The 23,198-nt window shown below is 41.9% G+C and overlaps 1 protein-coding gene across 4 annotated transcripts in view; it reads right to left on the bottom strand.

The window, feature by feature from the left end:
- The window catches only part of SYNE2 (spectrin repeat containing nuclear envelope protein 2), a 395,759-nt gene that overhangs the window by 358,204 nt on the left and 14,357 nt on the right, over window positions 1-23,198 (bottom strand). The gene's annotated exons all lie outside the window — the stretch shown is intronic.

The raw sequence follows: 23,198 nt of genomic DNA, 5'->3' as shown, positions 1-23,198 counted from the left end.
AGAAATTCTGGTACAAATGAGTAACAAAGTAATTGAGATCTATTTGGAAAAGGTTATTCAGGCATTCCTTTTTCATGTACGGGTTTTTCATGGATGGAATATGTACTTATTATAGGTTTTGGGGCTGTTCACACATCCATCGTGGAACAAACTATCCCATTCTAATCAATGAAACGGACAGCATTTGGATGGCAGCCATATATTATTTGAGTGCTATCTGTTGTTTTCTTGTTTAATGGATTAGATAACTTTGGAAAAATGTATGTAACACGAAGGGTAAAAAATGGACACATGGAGCAAAAATAATGGATGAAAAATGAATCAGTACCTTGATGAAGAAATTTCTTTTCTTGTATGCAAAAAAAAACCTGTCTTCTCAATGAGCCCTTATTTTAACATTATTTAGATCCTATTAAAATAAAATTCTGTGACCGAAATGCGTTACCACATTATAAGAGGGATGTGCATGTGGTAGTCTGGACACTTCTGGTAAGGACTATCTCACCTGCTGTGACAGTCAAAACATAGAAGAAAACTAATCTCACAGAACAATCAAATTAGGAAAAAAGGGAGGAGGGAGGAGGTTGGGAGAAGCATTTGGCAGGAAGGGGGCTTACTTCCTGAACTAGCCACTTTTAAGCCTGAACACTCAGCCCCTCCTCACTAAGCCCAAAGTAAAAGATGATGGTAGCCTTAAAGTAAACTTGCCCCTCTCTAAAAAAAAAAAAAAAACAGTATGACCAGGTCTAAGACACCTAAATGATCGTTACATGAAGTAGTTCTTGGACTTTCACTACAGGAGATCGGGACTATAAAGGATAGCCAATGAAAAATTTCTGACAAAGGTGGATATTCAGTAGTATGAGTAGGGGTCTTATTATTGACACCAACACTTGGTCTATGAGATATTCTAGACCAGGGAATCAAAAAAAAATTTACTTGTTCTAGGTCTCATCAGACAAACTATGGTGATATCTAGACCAGTCAAGAAGATGGACATGTGAGCATGATGGGAACTGTGCGGTGCCACACAAAATTTAGACTTGATAATCACAGAGCTAGCCAAAATGCCATCATAGTGCCTAAGAGTCAACTATGGTGCTGTGAAGAGCAGAACAAAAATGATTACCTCAATGAACAAAAATAAAAAAAAGAATTTGTGATAAATATTGACCTGTCCATTCAAGGACATTTTAGCTATAGTATGAAATCCTGTTTTTCTTGTCTGTGGAATTGCCTTTGTACTGTTTGTTGTGAAACTGCCGCCCACGAAACTGTTTTCTTTTCTTTTCTTTCTTTCCTGTTTTGTCTCTTTGTTTAAACATGCAAAACTTGTATAACCACTAAACCTACTGAAACAACTATATAAAGAAGGGATAGCACCTTGAAGGCAGGTGTGCTTCAGAGACTTCCCAGTGATACACTATACAAGACGTGTCTTGTGTATTATTTCTGGTGATTCCCCACTTCCAAAGGCTGCTCCGACTGAGTGTGATCCCGACATTTCCTGGCGCCCGAACAGGGACCCGAGGTCTGTGTATTCCTTCAAGAACACCGGCAGAATACGAACGAAAAGAGAATCTGGGATAATGGACGGCAGATGAACAAAAACCTGGCCAGGTAAGAGACACTGTTAGATCTCTTATATCTGCCCTGCACTGTCCGTAAGATTTTCTGTGTCGTGTTCTTTAGCGGGTAGTTCTAGTAGAGGAGGATACCTATAGCTCGGGTTCTTGAACTATTTAGGAATTGATCACCTCACGGAGTACGGCATTGAATGAGAGTGAATGTGAATAGAAGGTGTGTGGAAGTTGGGAATAGCCCTATAAGCCGCCCAGGGGGTTGAAACAGAAGAAGTGACTGTCCCACTGGGCAACGTGGTTGCGTCCTTTCGGGGAGACCTCCGCGCCTATGTTCAATCTCTGATCCTGTCTTTGACAAAAACCTGGTGACGGATAAGTGTATGATAGTATGAGCCCAGGACAGATAAATTAGCCTGGGACAAGAATACGTTGTATGTGATAGTATAAGCCCAGGACAGATAAATTAGCCTGGGACAAGATACGTTGTATGTTCTTTTTCTTTTTCTGTCTGGTTGCATTTGTGTTGTTTGCTATAGGTGTAGGAATCAGGATTTTCTTACATCAACACAGTTTAAACATCCTAGCTCCTTAGGAAGAAGGTAACGAGGTATTCTCATACCCAAACGCCACCTAGGGCAAGAAAAAGACATCCTAGCTCCTTAGGAAGAAGGTAACGAGGTATTCTCATACCCAAACGCCACCTAGGGCAAGAAAAAGACATCCTAGCTCCTTAGGAAGAAGGTAACGAGGTATTCTCATACCCAAACGCCACCTAGGGCAAGAAAGCTCAGGATAAGAAAATGGGGAATAAGCAAACAAAGTCGGAACCAGAAGAATTAGATATCTATACTATCATAAAGGAGAGAAGTGGTGAAGATGCCACTAAGGGGCTGAAAAAGATTTTTAGTAAGTTTGGAGTTACTAGGGCAGAAGCTTTTAGTAGAAAACTATGGGAAGGAATTCAGGAAAGGAAAAAAGGCATAATCAGAGACAAGAAATGGATAGATCAGATCCAAGCATTGATTGATGTCTCTAGGGTAGCAGAAAATGAGGGATGGACATATAATCAACAGAGTAAAAAGTGGTGTATTAGACCCACAGGCTGTGGAGAAAAACAAAATGTGGAATCTAAAAATACCCCACCCCCATACCTTAACCCACATGCCCCATCTTTTCTCCAAACACCACCTCAAAGTTTAGCCGGACCAGGAGGATGGGTATGTCCGCACTGTGGACAACAAAATCCAGACTGGAGAAAGGATTGCCTAGCCTGTGGTACACCTAGACATGGCGCTGTACTTGCCCCTGTTAGGGTAGTACCAAGACCCTTTAGGGAACCTGGTGCTGACGGAGTAATGGGAACTAGATATCACCAAACTCGACAATATTTCCCTTGGTCCCCCGCTGAAGGCATGTCTCTCTTGCATAACGCACCAGATCCCACCCAGTGTCCAGTTAGATTTGCACAATATATACAGCAAATTATGCAGACTCACGCTGGAGTTTGGGCAGATGGAGAAGAATTATGTAGAATGAAAATGACTCCTGGACTCTTCCAGGAGCTATTAGCAAATCTACAGGTACATAGGCCCCAAGCAGGAGATGGTGCCTTACAAACGATAGAATCAGGTACACAATTTGTAGATCACTTAATGGTTTTCATGAGGGAGAGACAGAGGCAGAGAGGAACAACGGGAGTGGTGGCTCAGAAATCTGGACAATCAGTAGACGAATATTATCTAAGTGTAGAAAATAATTTCAGAGATGAAGGCATGGATCTAACCGCTCCAGGAATGATGAGGTTAGTTACAAAAACCTTTATAGATGGATTGTCTCCAAAAGTGAAGGAAAAGCTTAAGGCGGCAACCCCTGATTGGAGAACCTTGGAAGACCCACACCTGGCTAGACAGAAAGCTGTAGGGATAGAAATGGACTTAAGAGAAAATTCTAAGCCAGTAAGAATTGCACAGGCTAATACTGGCTCTGCTAATCAAAAGTTTACTTGTCATTACTGTAAGAAGCCAGGACATTTCCAAAGTGAATGTAGGAAGAGAAAAACAGATATAGATTCAGGAACCTTTGTACCCAAAAATAGGATAAATAACCCAGTGCCTGATCAAACAGACAGCTCAGAATGACTGAAAGTTATGCAGGTCTCTCTTCCTTCTAGAAGACCAATAATACAAGTTGAAGTTGAGGGTAAAAATGTACCTTTTCTGATAGATATGGGAGCAACATCCTCCATTTTAAATCAGGACTTTTTACCATATCCTGACAAAATATCCTCAAAGGTTACATATGCAGAAGGGTATGATGGTAAAATTCAGGCGTTGCCCTTTACAAAACCTTTAAATGTGAGCTTTGGCCCTAAAACTTTTGTATCAAAATTTTTATTTGCTAAAGGTGCACCTACCTGCTTGTTGGGTACTGATGTCTTAAGTAAAATGCATGCAAACATCCATTTTAGAGAAGATGGCACAGTTATGCTGACCATCCCTGAAGATGCAGAAACTCTGGAACCATATGTTAGAATACGGGCAATGGAGGATTTTCCCGAAATTTACACTCAACAAGCAAAAATTGACTTGTCTCGGGTTCCTGACAGCCTATGGGCAAAAGGAGACACTGATGTAGGATTTTTATCAGTAGCTCCTATACTGTTAGAAACTGCCCCGGGAACCATATTACCTCAGCTTAGGCAATACCCCATCAGCGCCCAGCAAGAACAGGCGATTTCTCAACAAATTCAGGATTATGTGTTACAAGGTGTTTTGGTAGAAATCAGGTCACCCGCCAATACACCCTTATATCCTGTTAAAAAGAAAGTGTCCTCCAAAGAAACTATGGTGAAATATCGCATGGTGCACGACTTACGGGAAATCAATAAGGTTTTGGCACCGGTCACCCCTGTGGTACCGAATCCTCATACCTTACTGTCTCAAATTCCCAGCACTGCTGCATATTTTACGGTAATTGACTTATCAAACGCATTTTTTTCTGTGCCACTACATAAGAACTGTTGGCATTTGTTTGCCTTTACATTCAAGGGTAAACAATTAGCATGGACAAGATTGCCACAAGGTATGGTACACTCACCAACTTTGTACTCTGAAGCAATGCAGACCGTGCTAAAAAATTTCATCCCAGAACCAGGAGTAGTCATTCTACAGTATGTAGATGACTTACTTATTTGTTGCCCTGATGAGCAGACGGCAGTTACCTCAACTGTTAATTTCTTAATTTTCCTAGCGCAAGAAGGCTGTAAAGTAAATAGACAGAAACTCCAGGCTTGTCAACAAACAGTCGTGTTTTTAGGTCACTGCATATCACAGGGCATCAGACACCTCACACCTCAACGTACGGAAGCCATACGTAACATGCTTGAACCCAGGAATCACAAAAAGCTGCGTGCTTTCCTAGGTATTGTTTCACACTGTAGACAGTGGATCATACATGCAAGTCAACTCATGCAGCCTTTATATGACTGTATTGCCAACACACCATATTCACTCAGTGAAGAGGCTAAACAGTCATTTTCCTCTTTGAAAACAGCACTGGTATCAGCTCCGGCTTTGGGACTCCCAGACTACACTAAACCTTTTCAATTGATGGCAGCTGAGATATCCTCACATGCTACAGGGGTGCTCACACAAAAACATGGAAACAAACAGAGACCTGTGGCATACATATCAGCTCATCTGGACCCTGTAGCTAGAGCCGCGCCTTCTTGTGTAAGAGTAGTAGCCGCAATTTCACTGTTATTAGATAAAGCTTCTGAGATTGTTCTTGATCACCCACTTCTAGTTCAGACCACTCATGATGTACATGGCATTCTTAACCAGGTCCAACCTAAACATATTTCAATGGCCAGACACCTCCGTCTCCAATGTTCCCTACTACTGCCGCCCAACATTTCCTTTGCCAGGATTCAGACTCTTAATCTCGCATCTTTGCTCCCTTTAGAGTCTGAGGGGGGTACCATACCTGAGGAAACTGCACTCTCCAACTCCTTTGAAACTGCACTCTCCAACTCCTTTGACCCATCAAAGTCAATGCATGATTGTGTACAATTAATGGAACAAGAGACTCAGGGCTTATGTAATGTACGTGACAAGCCACTCTGTAATGCTACATTTGAACTTTTCATAGATGGCAGTAGATATGCAGATATGAATGGACAATTTCATACAGGTTATGCGGTAGTAACTCAGCATGAAGTGCTGAAAGCAGAACCTCTCCCTGCTAATCAGTCTGCACAAGAAGCAGAACTTACGGCATTAGTTGAAGCTCTAAAAATAGCCAAAGATCAGACAGCAAACATATACACTGATTCTAGATATGCACATGGCATTATTTTAGATTTTGGCGTAATATGGAGAGCCAGAGGTTATATGACTGCTTCAGGCCAACCTGTTAAACATGCCTCCCTCTTTAGACAGATTCTGGAGGCAGCACAAGAAACTAAAGAAATAGCGGTGATAAAGGTAGCTGCACATGTGAGACTCGACACCGAGGAAGCCAGGGGTAACGATAAAGCCGATAAGGCAGCAAAACAGGCAGTACGTAAACCCTTACATCATGCCCACACACTAGATAGCTCTGAAGATGATGAGGAAAGATTGAAGGAAGCTCAGAAACAGGTAGACGACGAAGAACGAGGGCAGTGGCAGAAAAAAGGGGCAGAAGATCAGCAAGGATTATGGAAAAAAGGAACTTTGTTGTGTTTACCCAGAGCCTGGTACCCCGCAGTGGCAAGTGACCTCCACCTACCCACGCATGTGTCGGCAAATGGTATGACGCTCAAGGTAAAAGAAAGGTGGTTGGCTCCAGGCTTTGGTAATTTTGCTCGGAACATGTGTGCTGCATGCGCTATATGCCTGGCACACAATCCAGGTCAGGCCATTAAAACCCCAACCAAGCATCATGTAAGACCACTGTATCCCTTTCAAAGACTCCAGATCGACTACATCCAACTTCCTAGGTACAATGGATACGAATATGTGCTTGTGTGTATGGACATGTTCTCAGGGTGGCCAGAGGCTTATCCAGTTCGTAAAGCCTCAGCAAAAACTACTGCCATTAAAATAGCACATGAACTGATACCCCGTTACGGCATGCCTGAGGTGATCGAGTCAGATAGGGGTACCCATTTTACTGGGGAAATATTCCAGAATGTTATGAAAATGTTGGGAGTAGAAAACCAGTTTCACACTCCATATCATCCACAGAGTTCAGGTAAAGTGGAAAGATTAAATGGGACAATAAAATTAAAAATCCAGAAGGCCATGGCAGAAACAGGAAAGCCTTGGACCGAGTGTCTACCACTTGCCCTGTATTCCATCCGAAACACCCCAAGGGGGAAGGCTAAGCTGTCACCACATGAGATTCTTTTTGGTAGAGCAGCAAATTTGGGTTGTTATTTTCCACAACAACTGATGTTGAATACTGAGACTTTAACTGCTTATGTACAAGAATTACAAAAACGTTTAACTAAAGTGCATTCGCAAGTTTTTGCTTCCCTTCCAGATCCAGAAAATCTCGAAGGAGGCCACAAGTTGGAACCTGGTGATCAAGTCTACGTGAAAAGACACACCAGAAAGACTCTGGAACCGAGATTTGACGGACCTTTCCAAGTCCTGTTAACAACTCCAACAGCAGTCAAGCTTGAAGGAAAGGCATCATGGATACATGCAAGCCATTGCAAAAAAGCAGTATAAGACTCATGATATTGATGTTAATAATGTTAACCTCAACGGAGGCATGGGAAAGACTGAATTCTCTAGCCCCTTTGAACAATAGATTCGTACAACATCATAGAAAATTAGTGCATGACTTGTTAAATAATACGCAACCCCTGGCAGATTGTTGGATCTGTACCCATTCACCAGTATCAGCCACAAGTATACCTTTTCTAGCAGTTCCCGTGTCAGCTGAAGAAATATTCGCTTGGCCTAATTGTTCAGACAACCTGGCCAACAACCAACCTGGCAATACTAGACTATGGAATACTACAATCGCCATACCAATTGTGGGATGGGTAGAATTTCCTTGGTGGCAGGGCAATCTTACAGGAAAAATAGACAACTTACAATATTTAGCATTCAAGGGAGGAAAATGGGTACCTAGGAATAAGACTGGATTAACTGATTTAGGACAGGTCCCCACTGAAAATCTACAGCTCAGTTTCAGTACAACCACCCCTTCCTCTGATGCTTTCAAACCTACAGTATTGGAAAGATACATACATAATAGAAAATGGGAACATTCTGAGTTGTTCCCCCAAGGTGATGCAAACAGTTGTACAAGTAAGCCGGGGAACCTGGTTTGTAATGAATCCAATGAGTATGTCAACGGAATGCATGTATGTGGGAATCCCGCAGCCGGGTACTGTAGCCCCTTGGGACAAAAACCCTCTTGGTGTATGCTTCAGAATGTATCTAGTTTTGTGGATTTGGCTCACAGATTGGTATTGCAGCACTCAGCTTTGTGGGATCTGCCTGAGGGTACATTTTGGATATGCGGAGAAGGAGCATATAAATGGCTTCCCGTAGGTATAAAGGGTACTTGTACATTAGGACGCCTAACCCCGGCTACTTTCATAATTTCAAATAAACAAGTGAATATGCAAGCCGTGCCCAAACACACACTGTATAAAAGAGCTGCAGATAACTCACCACGTCCCTCGGGGAGGCCGCATATAGTACAAATGGGAATTCCCAACAAAATTGCTAGTACCATTTTTATTTATCCTATGTTAACACAAATGTGGGATAAATTAGTTAGAGCCACGGATTATCTAGATGATCAGATTTGGGATATATTGGACATATTAAATACTAGTATAGCTGTACAGAATCAGCTTATAATAGTCACTAACCAACATACCCTGGTATTGGATTACCTAACTGCCTCACAAGGGGGTATGTGTCAAATCATCGGACCCACCTGCTGTCATTATATAGACCCGAATAGTACTATGAGTATGAGATTTAAATTAAAAGACGTACAACGACTCAGGGATCAGTATGACAAAGACAATGACCAAAATAAGGATAGCTGGTGGTCAGATACCTTTTCTTTTCTTAACCCGGCCAATTGGTTCAGAGGGATCGGTGGGTGGGTTACCGGGATTATGCAAAGCCTAATACATACAGTTATGGTTATTGTAATTATATATGTATTATTCAAGGTTGTACTCAAGGGTATCTCGGTATGCACAAATAAATTTTGTGTAATGGATGCGAGAATATAAAGTTTTTTTTTGTAATATCACAAAAAGAATGACTAAAATGATCGACAAGGTTTTGAATGGAATATGTCAAAGGGGGGATTGTGAAGAGCAGAACAAAAATGATTACCTCAATGAACAAAAATAAAAAAAAGAATTTGTGATAAATATTGACCTGTCCATTCAAGGACATTTTAGCTATAGTATGAAATCCTGTTTTTCTTGTCTGTGGAATTGCCTTTGTACTGTTTGTTGTGAAACTGCCGCCCACGAAACTGTTTTCTTTTCTTTTCTTTCTTTCCTGTTTTGTCTCTTTGTTTAAACATGCAAAACTTGTATAACCACTAAACCTACTGAAACAACTATATAAAGAAGGGATAGCACCTTGAAGGCAGGCGTGCTTCAGAGACTTCCCAGTGATACACTATACAAGACGCGTCTTGTGTATTATTTCTGGTGATTCCCCACTTCCAAAGGCTGCTCCGACTGAGTGTGATCCCGACATTTCCTTCTGTGCTATCTATCTACAGTCCCCCAATACCACTTACATTGCACCCTGTCAAGATCACTTTTATTTTTTTAACCTCCTACCTCTTTTGGTAAAAGAAGGGAGTTATAAAATACTCTCCTGCACTCTTGTGACTTCCTATTCCTGTGCCGATTGTCACTAGAATGACTTCCCTTTAAGAGACCTCCTTGGCTGGCACAGTAGCATCATCTGCAGCACGGATATAATGACTATCGTTCCACATCTGGAATGTTTGGGATAGCATGCAGCAATGCATGGAAGAGTTTCAGATGCACTGCTCTACACCACAAAGGGTTAACAGAAGATTTCGATATTGATCTCCTTAATCCTGATTTCTGCTGGCATTGTAGTACTAATCTCATCAGCTTAAAGGATTTTTTGAAGGTCTAAACCCAGGTTGCAATGCTCGGAAACATTCACACCTACAAATCAGGAGCCCCGTTCTTCTTATTAGCTGCTTCACATGCAACAGTTCCAGAGCTTTTTTGAGCGAGCTTATGGTACACCAAAAACCTGTAAGAGGTCACAAAGGCAGGTAGTAGCCGTCGTGCAACATTTCTTTAAAAGGTTTGGTAAAAATGTTCTATAGATTATTGAGCTTTGCTTAAGTTGAATCTGTCTGCAGAGAATTACTGCACAAATCAAGCACAGGTGCTCGGTGCACCCTTGGTGTGGCCAAACAGCTCAGTGCACCTCCTCACCTACTTGTCTTCCCTTCTATCTCCACCCCCACATATTTTGATTGACTGTTCTTGCAGTATAAAGTCAAAGAATGGCGGAGATAAATGGAAAACAAGTGGGTGGGAAGGTACAGTGAACTGTTTGCCATGCCAAGGGTGTACCGAGCACCTGTGCTAAGTTTGTACAGTCATTCTGTGCTGACAGAATCCATGTAATGATGCAGGAGAAGACAAGCAAAAACTGGTGGATTTTGGAGACATGACCAGTTAATTGGTCCCCTGTAGAATCCTAGCTGGGTTGAGAGGAACTGTGGTGGGTTGGAGGGAGCTGCAGCAGGAGACTAGGGCGACACGTTATATAGTTGCATTTCTCAGACAAGACACACAACCCGAAAATATTTGCTCAACTTGCCATTGTGCAACTATTTTTCAGCTGCACCTCGGCTAACAAAACAGGCCAAATGATAGAGATTTTGCAAGTGAGTTGCTGGTTCGGTTGACTTACTGAAATTATAGTAGCAAAGTTACTTAGAACAGCCACTAATAATCTAACCGGATTCTCCCATGACTTCTCCATAGCGGAGTCTGGGTCTCCCTCTAGTCTCCTTGCCACCTGTAAATGGATTAGATTAGATTTTTGGGAGCTGTTTTGCAGTCACAGTTGGTAATAAATTAATTGACAGTCATTGGTTGCAAGGTTGCAATGCGGCACTGCCATCTTTGTGTTGCATAACACATGTAGCCTTGGATTAATAATTATCTGTTTGGTACTGTAGGATTTCCAAAACTTCTCAATGCCAACGTCTTCATTCTTGACATCAACAAAAGATGATTGACTGCTCACTTATTGTACATGTCCTGAAATGATGAGATTGTGGCAAACATCAGGGTTAAACTGGTTATGATGGTCCTATGGAAGTTTAGGAAAAGTCGTAATTTATCAAGGATCAGTCATGGTCCATTGGAAGATGAAAGAAGCACTACGCAATCATCATATTATACAACACTGTGTACTTACAATTGCTCATTTTGCCTTTCTACCCAGATAGTTCTTCTCCTTTCTCTGCTCTAAGTAGAAACAGGAAGTCTCTTGTCCCTGCAGAAATCATTCTTCTCTTCAACCCCTGACCAAGCTGCTTCCCTCCCTCCATTGACTTTTGCAGTGATGATGACTCATGCAGAAATTGACCTCCTGTTTCTACATAGACCGTAGAAGGATTAAACTAGTCTGTTTTTAATCAAGGAAAAGAGAAGCATTAACTAAGTAGAAAGGCAACATGGGCAATTGTAAGTACACAGTGCTATATAATAAGATCACTGCAATATATTAAGAAGATAATCATTTTGGTGGGAGAAGGAGAGCTTCTTTAAAGGGCCATTGTCACCCCCTCCAGCCGTTATAAACTAAAAGAGCCACCTTGTGCAGCAGTAATGCTGCATTCTAACAAGGTGGCTCTTTTAGTTTTTGGTGCATGTATTCCCAAAATAAAGCGTTTTATTACTTCTCCAAAGTACCTGTCTTTATCCAGGGAGGCAGGTCCCCACCCCCCTGCTTGAACCGCCACACTGCCGTCACTGAAATCTTCAGGGCTCCAGGCGCCGCCCCCTCCGCGCTGTTTTTGCTTGAAATCCGGCGCCTGCGCTGTGTACTACTGTCTGGTGCAGGCGCAGTGAGTTCTGGCCGTCTGACGTCACAGCCAGGCTTGCAGACTGCGACTGTGCGGACGCCCTGCCTATGAATCCCAGCCCCGCACTGTGCATAATGCATAACACACTGCGGGGCTGGGATTCCCAAGGTGGGTGGCCGCACTGTCCGCACAGGCGCAGTCTGCAAGCCTGGCTGTGACATCAGACGGCCAGAGCTTACTGCGCCTGCCCCACACAGTAGTACACAGCGCAGGCTCCGGATTTCAAGCAAAAACAGGGCGGAGGGGGCGGCACCCGGAGCCCTGGAATATTTGAGTGACGGCAGTGTGGCGTTTCAAGCAGGGGGGTGAGGACCTGCCTCCCTGGCGAAAGACAGGTATTTTGGAGAAGTAATAAAACGCTTTAATTTGGGAATAAATGCACCAAAAACTAAAAGAGCCACCTTGTTAGAATGCAGCATTACTGCTGCACAAGGTGGCTCTTTTAGTTTATAACGGCTGGAGGGGGTGACAGTGGCCCTTTAAGGAGAGGTGTAATGTATCTTGAGTTACTTTTAACCAGTGATTATAATGCAGATAATCTTTAGGACTCATTTATAGCAAAATGTTGTGCATGAGCATTACATAGTCAATCATTTTCTTCTGTCTACAAGATCTCACTTTGCTTCGCAGTGCCCAGGCACTCATGCACCTCCAGGCTTCGTCTTCGAGTCTTTTATCTGCTAAGAGTTAATGACAGACCTTCTCCATGATGATGTGCACATTACCACTACGGATAATGACCTCACTCGCTTCTCTACTGAGCCTTTTTATTGGCAAATACACCCACTTCTTGTAAAAGCGAGGAAATTAAACACATGTAAACAGTGAATGGCTTCAGAAGGGCAGACTCTGCGTATATCCCACATGTGCCCATATTATAATCACTCCATAAATGGAGCAAAAACAAGGGGAGATGCGGAGCTCGAGAAGCAACAAACATCATAGATTGATTGCTGAATCACATTACAATAGTGGTGGGTGACTTAAAGGATAGGAACCTTTTTTTTATACTTATGCAAGTATTTTGGGCTAAAATTCATTTTTGTCATTGGTTTCGTTTGACAAAAGAATGCACAATTTGCTAATTTTTCAGGACATTGCAGGCTGCATAAAGAGTTAACTGAGAATCCAGCACTGGGTTTGTTAGCAATTTCATCTGTCTTTTTCAAAGCTCCTCTGTGCTGGTTTATTAGCACTGACCACATCAAGGCTAAGCTGAACTTTGATGTGGTCATAAATCATCTGAGAGGAAGGAGTTCAGAAATGAAAAAAAAAAAAAAAGGCAGATGACATACGGTAGTTACAAACTCATTGCTGGATTCTCAGTTACCTCACTATGCAGCCTGCAATGTACAAGGAACTTATAAAAAGGCAAATGGTGCAAACTTTTTAATGAAACCCAATGGTAAAAATTATTGTAAACCCAAAATATATTCATTTAAGCTTCTAAAAAAATTTGCTCCTGATCGTAGTTCTATCTTTAAGATAAGCTGTCGTGCGGCTGGCAGCCATCACTCCTGACTCCCCCATACCCAAATAATTAGAATTGAGAGTCCTCAGTGGTTGATACCTTTTAATGGCTAATTGAAAAGATGGTAATAAATTGCAAGCTTTCGAGACTACTCAGGTCTCTTCATCTATGCCTTGATGAAGAGACCTGTGTAGTCTCGAAAGCTTGCAATTTGTTACCATCTTTTCAGTTAGCCATTAAAAGGTATCAACCACTGAGGACTCTCAATCCTAAATATTATTCTATCTACTGGCTAACACGGTACCAATGTATATATCTTTCCCCCATACACAAACATTCGGCTCTACCCAAATATTCAAGAGTTTTCAATGGGCAGAGGGGAGAAAGTTACTTACACTCCTTTGGCAGCGAAAAAGAAAAGGATCAAGTGATGCAACTCTTATCTCCCGCAATATTTATTGCGCAATCCCCATACACAAGACTTTCTTCTATTGTGTATGGGGGTCTTTAGTATAGGGTTTGTCAACCCCTTTTACTACATAAGGTGCATTGGTCACAGAGAAAGAGAAAAAGGGTATACGCACACATCTTTTACTGCTTGAAAGTGGCTCACCGTGGACTAAGAATAAAGTCACATTTTTCCTCTTCCGGTGGAGATGAGCATGTGGCTACAGCAGTAATCAAGGCTGCGGCCGGTGACTGGTTGCAGCAGTCATCACATGCCAGCATGACCTGAATAAGGCCGGCTTCACACTTGCGAGTTTTACGGACGTAAGAGCGCAGAAACTACGTCCGTAAAACTCGCAAAAAATACGGCACAATTATTCTCTATGCCCCTGCTCCTATCTGCCGTATTTTACTGATCAGTATTATACGGCTTTCTACGGCCGTACAAAATCGCAGCATGCTGCGTTTGTCACCGTACTGCGCAAGAAATATGCCAATGAAAGTCTATGGAAGCGTGAAAAATACGGATTTCACACGAACAAGCAGTGTGACTTGCGAGAAATACGCAGCGCTGTTAGAGAGAAAAGCCGGTAATTCAGTGCGGTGTACAGTAAAATCACACTGACAGCTTACAGTCCAATAGGTAGAATAAATGTGTACACATAGAATAGGTATATATATATATATATGTCAGTGAGACACATATATGTATATATATTACTATTTATTCCAGCGCTATACAGCTTGAAAGCCGGTAATTCAATTACCGGCTTTTTCTTTCTCCTTCCTAAAACCCGACATGATTTGAGACATGGTTTACATACAGTAAACCATGTCTTCTCTCCATTTTTTTTGCAGATTCCACACTACTAATGTCAGTAGTGTGTATCTGCAAAATTTGGCCGTTCTAGCTCTTAAAATAAAGGGTTAAATGGCGGAAAAAATTGGCGTGGGCTCCCGCGCAATTTTCTCCGCCAGAGTAGTAAAGCCAGTGACTGAGGGCAGATATTAATAGCCTGGAGAGGGTCCACGGTTATTGGCCCCCCCCCCTGGCTAAAAATATCTGCCCCCAGCCACCCCAGAAAAGGCACATCTGGAAGATGCGCCTATTCTGGCACTTGGCCACTCTCTTCCCATTCCCGTGTAGCGGTGGGATATGGGGTAATGAAGGGTTAATGCCACCTTGCTATTGTAAGGTGACATTAAGCCTAATTAATAATGGAGAGGCGTCAATTATGACACCTATCCATTATTAATCCAATTGAATGAAAGGGTTAAATAAAACACAAACACATTATTTAAAATTATTTTAATGAAATAAAAACAATGGTTGTTGGAGTATTTTATTCTACGCCCAATCCAATCACTGAAGACCCTCGTTCTGTGAAAGAAAAAACATAATAAACCAACAATATACTTACCCTCCGCAGATCTGTAACGTCCAACGATGTAAATCCTTCTGAAGGGGTTAAAACATTTTGCAGCAAGGAGCTTTGCTAATGCAGGCTGCTCCTCGCTGCAAAACCCCGGGGAATGAGTCTAAATATAGATCAATGAGCTATATTTAGCTTCATTTGCGGTGAGGCGCCCTCTGCTGGATGTTCATAGATCGTGGGAAATTTCCTAGAAAGCTCCCAGGCTTTCTAGGCAAGTTCCCACGATCTATAAACAGCCAGCAGAGGGCGCCTCACCGCAAATGAAGCTAAATATAGCTCATAGATCTATATTTAGACTCATTCCCCGGGGTTTTGCAGCGAGGAGCAGCCTGCATTAGCAAAGCTCCTTGCTGCAAAATGTTTTAACCCCTTCAGAAGGATTTACATCGTTGGACGTTACAGATCTGCGGAGGGTAAGTATATTGTTGGTTTATTATGTTTTTTCTTTCACAGAACGAGGGTCTTCAGTGATTGGATTGGGCGTAGAATAAAATACTCCAACAACCATTGTTTTTATTTCATTAAAATAATTTTAAATAATGTGTTTGTGTTTTATTTAACCCTTTCATTCAATTGGATTAATAATGGATAGGTGTCATAATTGACGCCTCTCCATTATTAATTAGGCTTAATGTCAACTTACAATAGCAAGGTGGCATTAACCCTTCATTACCCCATATCCCACCGCTACACGGGAATGGGAAGAGAGTGGCCAAGTGCCAGAATAGGCGCATCTTCCAGATGTGCCTTTTCTGGGGTGACTGGGGGCAGATATTTTTAGCCAGGGGGGGGCCAATAACCGTGGACCCTCTCCAGGCTATTAATATCTGCCCTCAGTCACTGGCTTTACTACTCTGGCGGAGAAAATTGCGCGGGAGCCCACGCCAATTTTTTCCGCCATTTAACCCTTTATTTTAAGAGCTAGAACGGCCAAATTTTGCAGATACACACTACTGACATTAGTAGTGTGGAATCTGCAAAAAAAATGGAGAGAAGACATGGTTTACTGTATGTAAACCATGTCTCAAATCATGTCGGGTTTTAAGAAGGAGAAAGAAAAAGCCGGTAATTGAATTACCGGCTTTCAAGCTGTATAGCGCTGGAATAAATATTAATATATATACATATATGTGTCTAATGACATATATATATATATATATATATATATATATAGACAGTATATATTTTTTTTTTTTTCTTTTTGGGACACATGGATCATTTCTATAGCGGTATGTTGGTTTTGCAAGCCTGCGAGAAAACCACGCAGTACGGATGCCATACGGATTACATACGGAGGATGCCATGCGCAAAAAACGCTGACACACCCTGCCTACAGAGGAGCTACGGACCACTATTTTCGGGACATTTCAGCGTATTACGGCCGTAATATACGGACCGTATTTTCATACGCTGAGTGTGAAGCCGGCCTAAGATGTACAGATCCAGTCTTGGCCAAGAAGTCGAGTGTTCTTACAAGACATAGGAAAGAATGCATTTGTGACGGCAGCCTACCAACCACGAGAAAAAAGGATCAGAGATGAAGAAATTTGCTGTCCCACCTTTGTCTGAGGCTCTAAACGATTTGTGCCTATGGGCTTCAGAGATCCAAGAAGTTGAGAAAATCCATATCAATTGGCTCAAGTTATTTCTAAAAAGAAACAAATCTGTTCACGTTTGTGCATCTGTATTTATAGCTGATGTATTCCTGAGTAATCCAGCACATATTCTGGAAAGCACTGAGGTCTAAACCAACTTCACTTTCTCATTTTATTGGAGTGAGTCACCTGGGTGTTTCTCAGTAGCTAACTCTAAAAAAAGTACAAAAATCTATATGTCATCCACTAGTTTCCACAGTAACTGTCCACAGCATAAGTCATGCTTTCTTTCCACTGCCGCCATATTTTTGAAAGTCACATCTGGGATGATTATATACAGCCTATTGCTGTAAAGAATTCTCCCAAGTAAAGTATGTCATTGTACTAATATTATAATTATCTGACTTTACAAAGGAGTAAAATGTTCTAGAAACCAGTTGTTTCAGGGCCATATTAACGGGAGGGCATCCACCATCCACTCCTCTGCACAACGGTATAGTTTTAGGGGAAGATGCGTTGGTCACCGAGGAAGAGAAAAAGGTTATATGCACATATCTTCTGCAGGAGGATAACCCACCTGAAAAAGCACTAATGTAACTCTAAAAAGAATGAGCACATGCACTGTAATGTAAAATTGACTTGCTGTGCATAGGTTCTATCTTCTGAACGTCTTTTAACAGCTTCAAGCTTCCATGGTGGCCTGACCATTGGTGATGAGCGAGTATACTAGGTACTCGGGTTTTCCAAGCATGCTCGGGTGTTCTCCGAGTATTTTGGGCGTGCTCGGAGATTTAGTTTGAGTCCCCGCAGCTGCATGATTTGCGGCTGCTAAACAGTCTGAATACATGTGGGTATTCCCTAACAAACAAGCAATCCCCACAAGTATTCATGAAAAAATAACTTGCTGTTCACATGTTCAGGCTTTTGAACTTTTTTTAACCACTTCAGGTTTCTAAAAATGTAGAGTGCTTTAAGATCCTCTTTGCTTTAAAAAAACGCTAGCGGTTTCTTCAGTAGTTAATGGTGTGAAAAAAACAACCGGAAAACCACAGTAAAAAAAGAAAAAAAAAAGACATCACAAAAACCAAGGGAAAACCTGCGGAAAAAAAACATTCAGGACAAGACCTCCAAAAAATTACACAGAAGATGCTTAAAGGGACACTGTCACCTGAATTTGGAGGGAACAATCTTCAGCCATGGAGGCGGGGTTTTGGGGTTTTTGATTCACCCTTTCCTTACCCGCTGGCTGCATGCTGGCTGCAATATTGGATTGAAGTTCATTCTCTGTCCTCCATAGTACACGCCTGCGCAAGGCAATCTTGCCTTGTGCAGGCATGTACTATGGAGGACAGAGAATGAACTTCAATCTAATATTGCAGCCAGCATGCAGCCAGCGGGTAAGGAAAGGGTGAATCAAAAACCCCAAAACCCCGCCTCCATGGCTGAAGATTGTTCCCTCCAAATTCAGGCGACAGTGTCCCTTTAAGAAAAAATGGCATATTTTCCTGAACTGTCTTCTGCTTGAACAACTCTGCGGGTTCACCTGAGTTTAAAAGAGTCAGATGATAGCTGACTAATAACGTCTATGGACAGAGGAGGGGGAGGAAGGATTTACAGTACAGCAAAAGAGAGAAACAGAGGGATAATAAAAATAATCTTTATTTTTATATAGCGCTAACATATTCCGCAGCGCTTTACAGTTTGCACACATTATCATCGCTGTCCTCAAAGGGGCTCACAATCTAAATTCCCTATCAGTATGTCTTTTGTAATGTGGGAGGAAAACGGAGTACCCGGAGGAAACCCACGCAAACACGGGGAGAATATACAAACTCCTTGCAGATGGATTGTGATGCTGCTTTCTAGTAAGTGTTTCATCTCACTTTGATAGATGATGATATATGGTATATCTGGTAATCTCCATACACCAACTTATGGACAACTAAAATTAGAGATAAAGCCTGCAGAGGGAAAAAAATTGTGAAAAATGCAAAATAACTCAAGGGCCATAAATAGTGTGACTACACATATCCACATATATGGTACTTTATTCTGAAAAGTCACCTTAAGCGACAGGTTCGCTTTCACTAGTTTTATCTTAAGTTACGTCACTTCTCCTTAACCATCCAAGTAGCCACTTGCAAGAAGTTCTGGGTTATGAGAATGATTTTTATAACTTTCACCCCTGTGAAATGTGGAAGCTTGGTAGAGCAGCTGAAGTGATAGAATGGTATTATTCCTATGCAGATATATTATTTTATTTCAAATATCAATTACAATTCTTCATTTAAAACTAAATATGAGCAAATAATCAGTAGAAATACAGAGATATAATTGCAATGGTATCTGACCATTTAGTACCTATAACATTCTGTATTCCGCTAAGTATTAGCACAGTCTTGATGCTTTTGTATGATATTTCTAAGTAAACTATAAAAAGCTTGTACTGAAATCCCAGCCATGGGTTTCTTAGATTCTTCCTGTTATGACATGCCTCAGTTACAAGTTTCATTGTGAACATTTTCCAAATGAATTTATATCTTTGAATAATGAGGAGACCGGGCAGGATTAGACAGCCGCCATGCCAAATACTTATGTCAGGTGGAGGAAACTGGAAATAGATTAATGCAAAGAAAGGCATTAAGAAATTGCATTTAAAAAAAACCATCTTGGACTGGGTCTTCTATACATTCTTCCTTACCCTGTCCACCTTCCAGAATCAACATGTGCCATGCATTCTACTGAGACAAGCGACAATCCAAATTGTATCAATCACTAGTGCCAGCAACCAGAGTTACTAATATACTTTTAGACTCGGGTAACATGGCAACTTTAAAAGGGTTAGCTGGGTAACTTTGCCCAGGGGACTGTAAAAAATAACAATCTCAGTCATACTCATTGTGGCTTGATGGTTTATAAGGGGTACAGTATAGAAGAATGGTTCATAAGGGGGTACAGTATGGCATGATGGTTCATAAGGGGTAGAGTGAGCCATGAAAGTTCACAAGAGGTACAGTGTGATATGATGGTTCATAAGGGGGTACAGTGTGGCATGATGGTACATAAAGGGTTACAGTGTGGCATGATGGTTCATAAGGGGGTACAGCGTAGCATGATGGTTCATAAAGGGGTACAGTGTGGCATGATGGTTCATAAGGGGTAGAGTGAGCCATGATAGTTCACAAGAGGTACAGTGTGATATGATGGTTCATAAGGGGGTACAGTGTGGCATGATGATACATAACGGGGTTACAATTTGGCATGATGGTTCATAAAGGGGTACAGTGTGCATGATGGTACATAAAGGGGTACAGTGTGGCATGATGGTACATAAAGGGGTACAGTGTGGCATGATGGTACATAAAGGGGTACAGTGTGGCATGATGGTACATAAAGGGGTACAGTGTGGCATGATGGTACATAAAGGGGTACAGTGTGGCATGATGGTACATAAAGGGGTACAGTGTGGCATGATGGTACATAAAGGGGTACAGTGTGGCATGATGGTACATAAAGGGGTACAGTGTGGCATGATGGTACATAAAGGGGTACAGTGTGGCATGATGGCACATAAGGGGGTACAGTGTGACAAATGTAGGTCATACCGTAATTGTTTTTTTCTCATGGACAGAACATATACTTCTTAATAATATACTCTTTATATTATTATGCTGGTTACATGCCTGGGTTCTTTTGTGGTGTCCATATTTAGTCAGAGCCACCAAGTCTATGGTTCCATGAAACTGACGAACTGCACACGATTGCGAGCCATACGCTGTCCATTCTTAACAATGTAATGGGTGGGAGAGGCTTTGCAAATTTGTATTATTTTTTTGCTTTCAAGAACATCACCTTGGCTTGTAAACCCTGATGATAGAATTTAACAAACTGACCAAACACTGCTGAAATCTGATCTAAATAACTGATGCAAATTGGACAGTTTTTTTTTCACATGAAAAAAAAAACAAAAAACAACAAAGTGATGTCTGAGACATTACAGTAGTTTGTCACGTAAGGCCACTAAGCCAAATATTTCCCATGGATATAATACAGGCTAGCGTCAGCCCTGAACTTATGATACTATTAATGTATAACACACAATTCTTAATAGGAATATTGCAGCTTTTGTTAGCAATGGCACATTCACATGATTGGCAGCAGCAGTCAGCAGGGTGAGAGATGTGCAACCTCTACAAGTTCAGTCACAATAACAATGGCAGACAGTGCGGAGGGCAGGGGTCCATAATATCTAGGACAGCTGGCCAGGCCTGAATGCAAGTGTTTGTTCTTGGTGCTTGGCGCGCTAGTAATTTAAAAAGACGTCAACTGCCTGATTGCAGACATGTACTGAGTTCACAGCCGCCGTCACACCCAAAAAATACACAATATGAAACTAATTCCCCCAGGAGAAATACCTTATAAAAGCTCCTAGCCAGCTACAGAGGGAGGCACAGAGTGAGCGCAACAGATGCTGCTAATTTACTATGGCCAGTGTCTCTAATTACATGCACATTTCACTATCTCCGCTGTTAGGCTAGTGTCCCTGTGCGGCACAACAAACCACGACTCTGACAAATGTAAGTCTATGCACTAGAGGTACCGTCACACTGAACGATATCGCTAGCGATCCGTGACATTGCAGCGTCCTGGCTAGCGATATCGTTCAGTTTGACAGGCAGCAGCGATCAGGATCCTGCTGTGCCATCGTTGGTCGGTGCAGAAAGTCCAGAACTTTATTTCGTCGCTGGACCTCCCGCAGACGTCCCGTGTGTGACGCCGATTCAGCGATGTCTTCACTGGTAACCAGGGTAAACATCAGGTTACTAAGCGCAGCTTAGTAACCCGATGTTTATCCTGGTTACCAGCGTAAATGTTAAAAAAAAAAAAACAGTACATACTTACATTCCGGTGTCTGTCCTCCGGCGCTGTGCTTCTCTGCACTGTGTAAGCGCAGCGGCTGGAAAGCACAGCGGTGACGTCACCGCTCTGCTTTCCGGTCGGCGCTTAGTGCAGAGAAGCACAGCGCCGGAGGACAGACACCGGAATGTAAGTACGTACTGTTTGGGTTTTTTTACGTTTACGCTGGTAACCAGGGTTAAGATCGGGTTACTAAGCGCGGCCCTGCGCTTATTAACCCTATGTTTACCCTGGTTACCAGGGGACCGGCATCGTTGGTCGCTGGAGAGCTGTCTGTGTGACAGCTCTCCAGCGACCACACAGTGACGCTGCAGCGATCGGGATCGTTGTCTAGATCGCTACAGCGTCACTTAATGTGACGGTACCTTAATACATCCAAGTGTTTTACAGCATGCACTAATTTCATGCACACGCTTTTCCATTAATTGCCACGAATGGGCCAGATTCATCATTAACAACTTTTTCCTATTTTCTTTTGGTCTTGTGACATCCACAGGCAGTTTTGCGCCAAATTCATGAAAAAATGGTGCACATAGAATTTTGTGCAAAATCGAAAAAAATGCTCTTTATTTTCATCTTTCGCAACTTTTTTAATGCAAACAAAAAAAATCACACGTAAATTGTTGCAAAAATTGCACCAAAGTTTCAGGTGCAATATTGACATTTTTATAAGTTTTGAAAAACAGGGAAAAAAAAATCTGCAAGCCCAAAACTGATAAAACGCTAGAGAAACTTTTCTTATGGAAAAATGACTTGCTGTTCATGTTTTCAGGACTTTGATAGTTTTTTTTCTTCGCTAAAGAAGTGAGTAGACAATTTATGGGTTTCCAATTTTTGGCAATTAAAGTAAAAACTATCTAGAAAACGTTAGCAAAACGCTTTGGGAAACATAAAAAAATAACTTTGGGACAAAAAAAAATACCCAACAGCATTTCCTGAAACAGTTTCTGACTGAAAACCTTGTCAGAAAAAAATGTAACGTGAATATATCCTAAAGGAATATATCTCTATGCCCAGACAAACTCCACCCAGATAGGTAAGACAGATTGTGCCCAGTAGTGCACAGGTTGCTGACGGCTTCATAGCCTTTGTGTGAGACCTATAGGCCCCAATAAAAAGTAGATGAAAGTCAGCCAAATCCGCAGGACTGGATGACCATCCATCCAGTGTATGGGGCGGCCCAAAGGCTGCCGTCACACTAGCAGTATTTGGTCAGTATTTTACATCAGTATCTGTAAGCCAAAACCAGGAGTGGGTGATAAATGCAGAAGTTGTGCATATGTTTCTATTATACTTTTCCTCTAATTGTTCCACTCCTGGTTATGGCTTACAAATACTGGTGTAAAATACTGACCAAATACTGAGCGTGTGACGGCAGCCAAAAGGTTAAGTAGATGATGATGGAGAAGGATTGGGCAGTTGGAATTCCAATGGAGGAACCTTTTGTGTTCAGAGCTGTCTGGCAGGGCCTTTCTTCCCTCACCCTTTTGGATACACCAGAATGCTCGGCTGACCGTTATCTGATGTGTGTAGCTGAGTTAACATACAAGCCACCATTATCAGTATTATTGTAGTCTATCAAGAAATTGATTTCCTTTATGGCCACTTCGAGAAGGAGAACATA

Source organism: Ranitomeya imitator, chromosome 1 (assembly GCF_032444005.1).
Source record: "Ranitomeya imitator isolate aRanImi1 chromosome 1, aRanImi1.pri, whole genome shotgun sequence".
NCBI lineage: Eukaryota > Metazoa > Chordata > Amphibia > Anura > Dendrobatidae > Ranitomeya > Ranitomeya imitator.
This window is presented reverse-complemented; position numbering and strand designations above follow the sequence as displayed.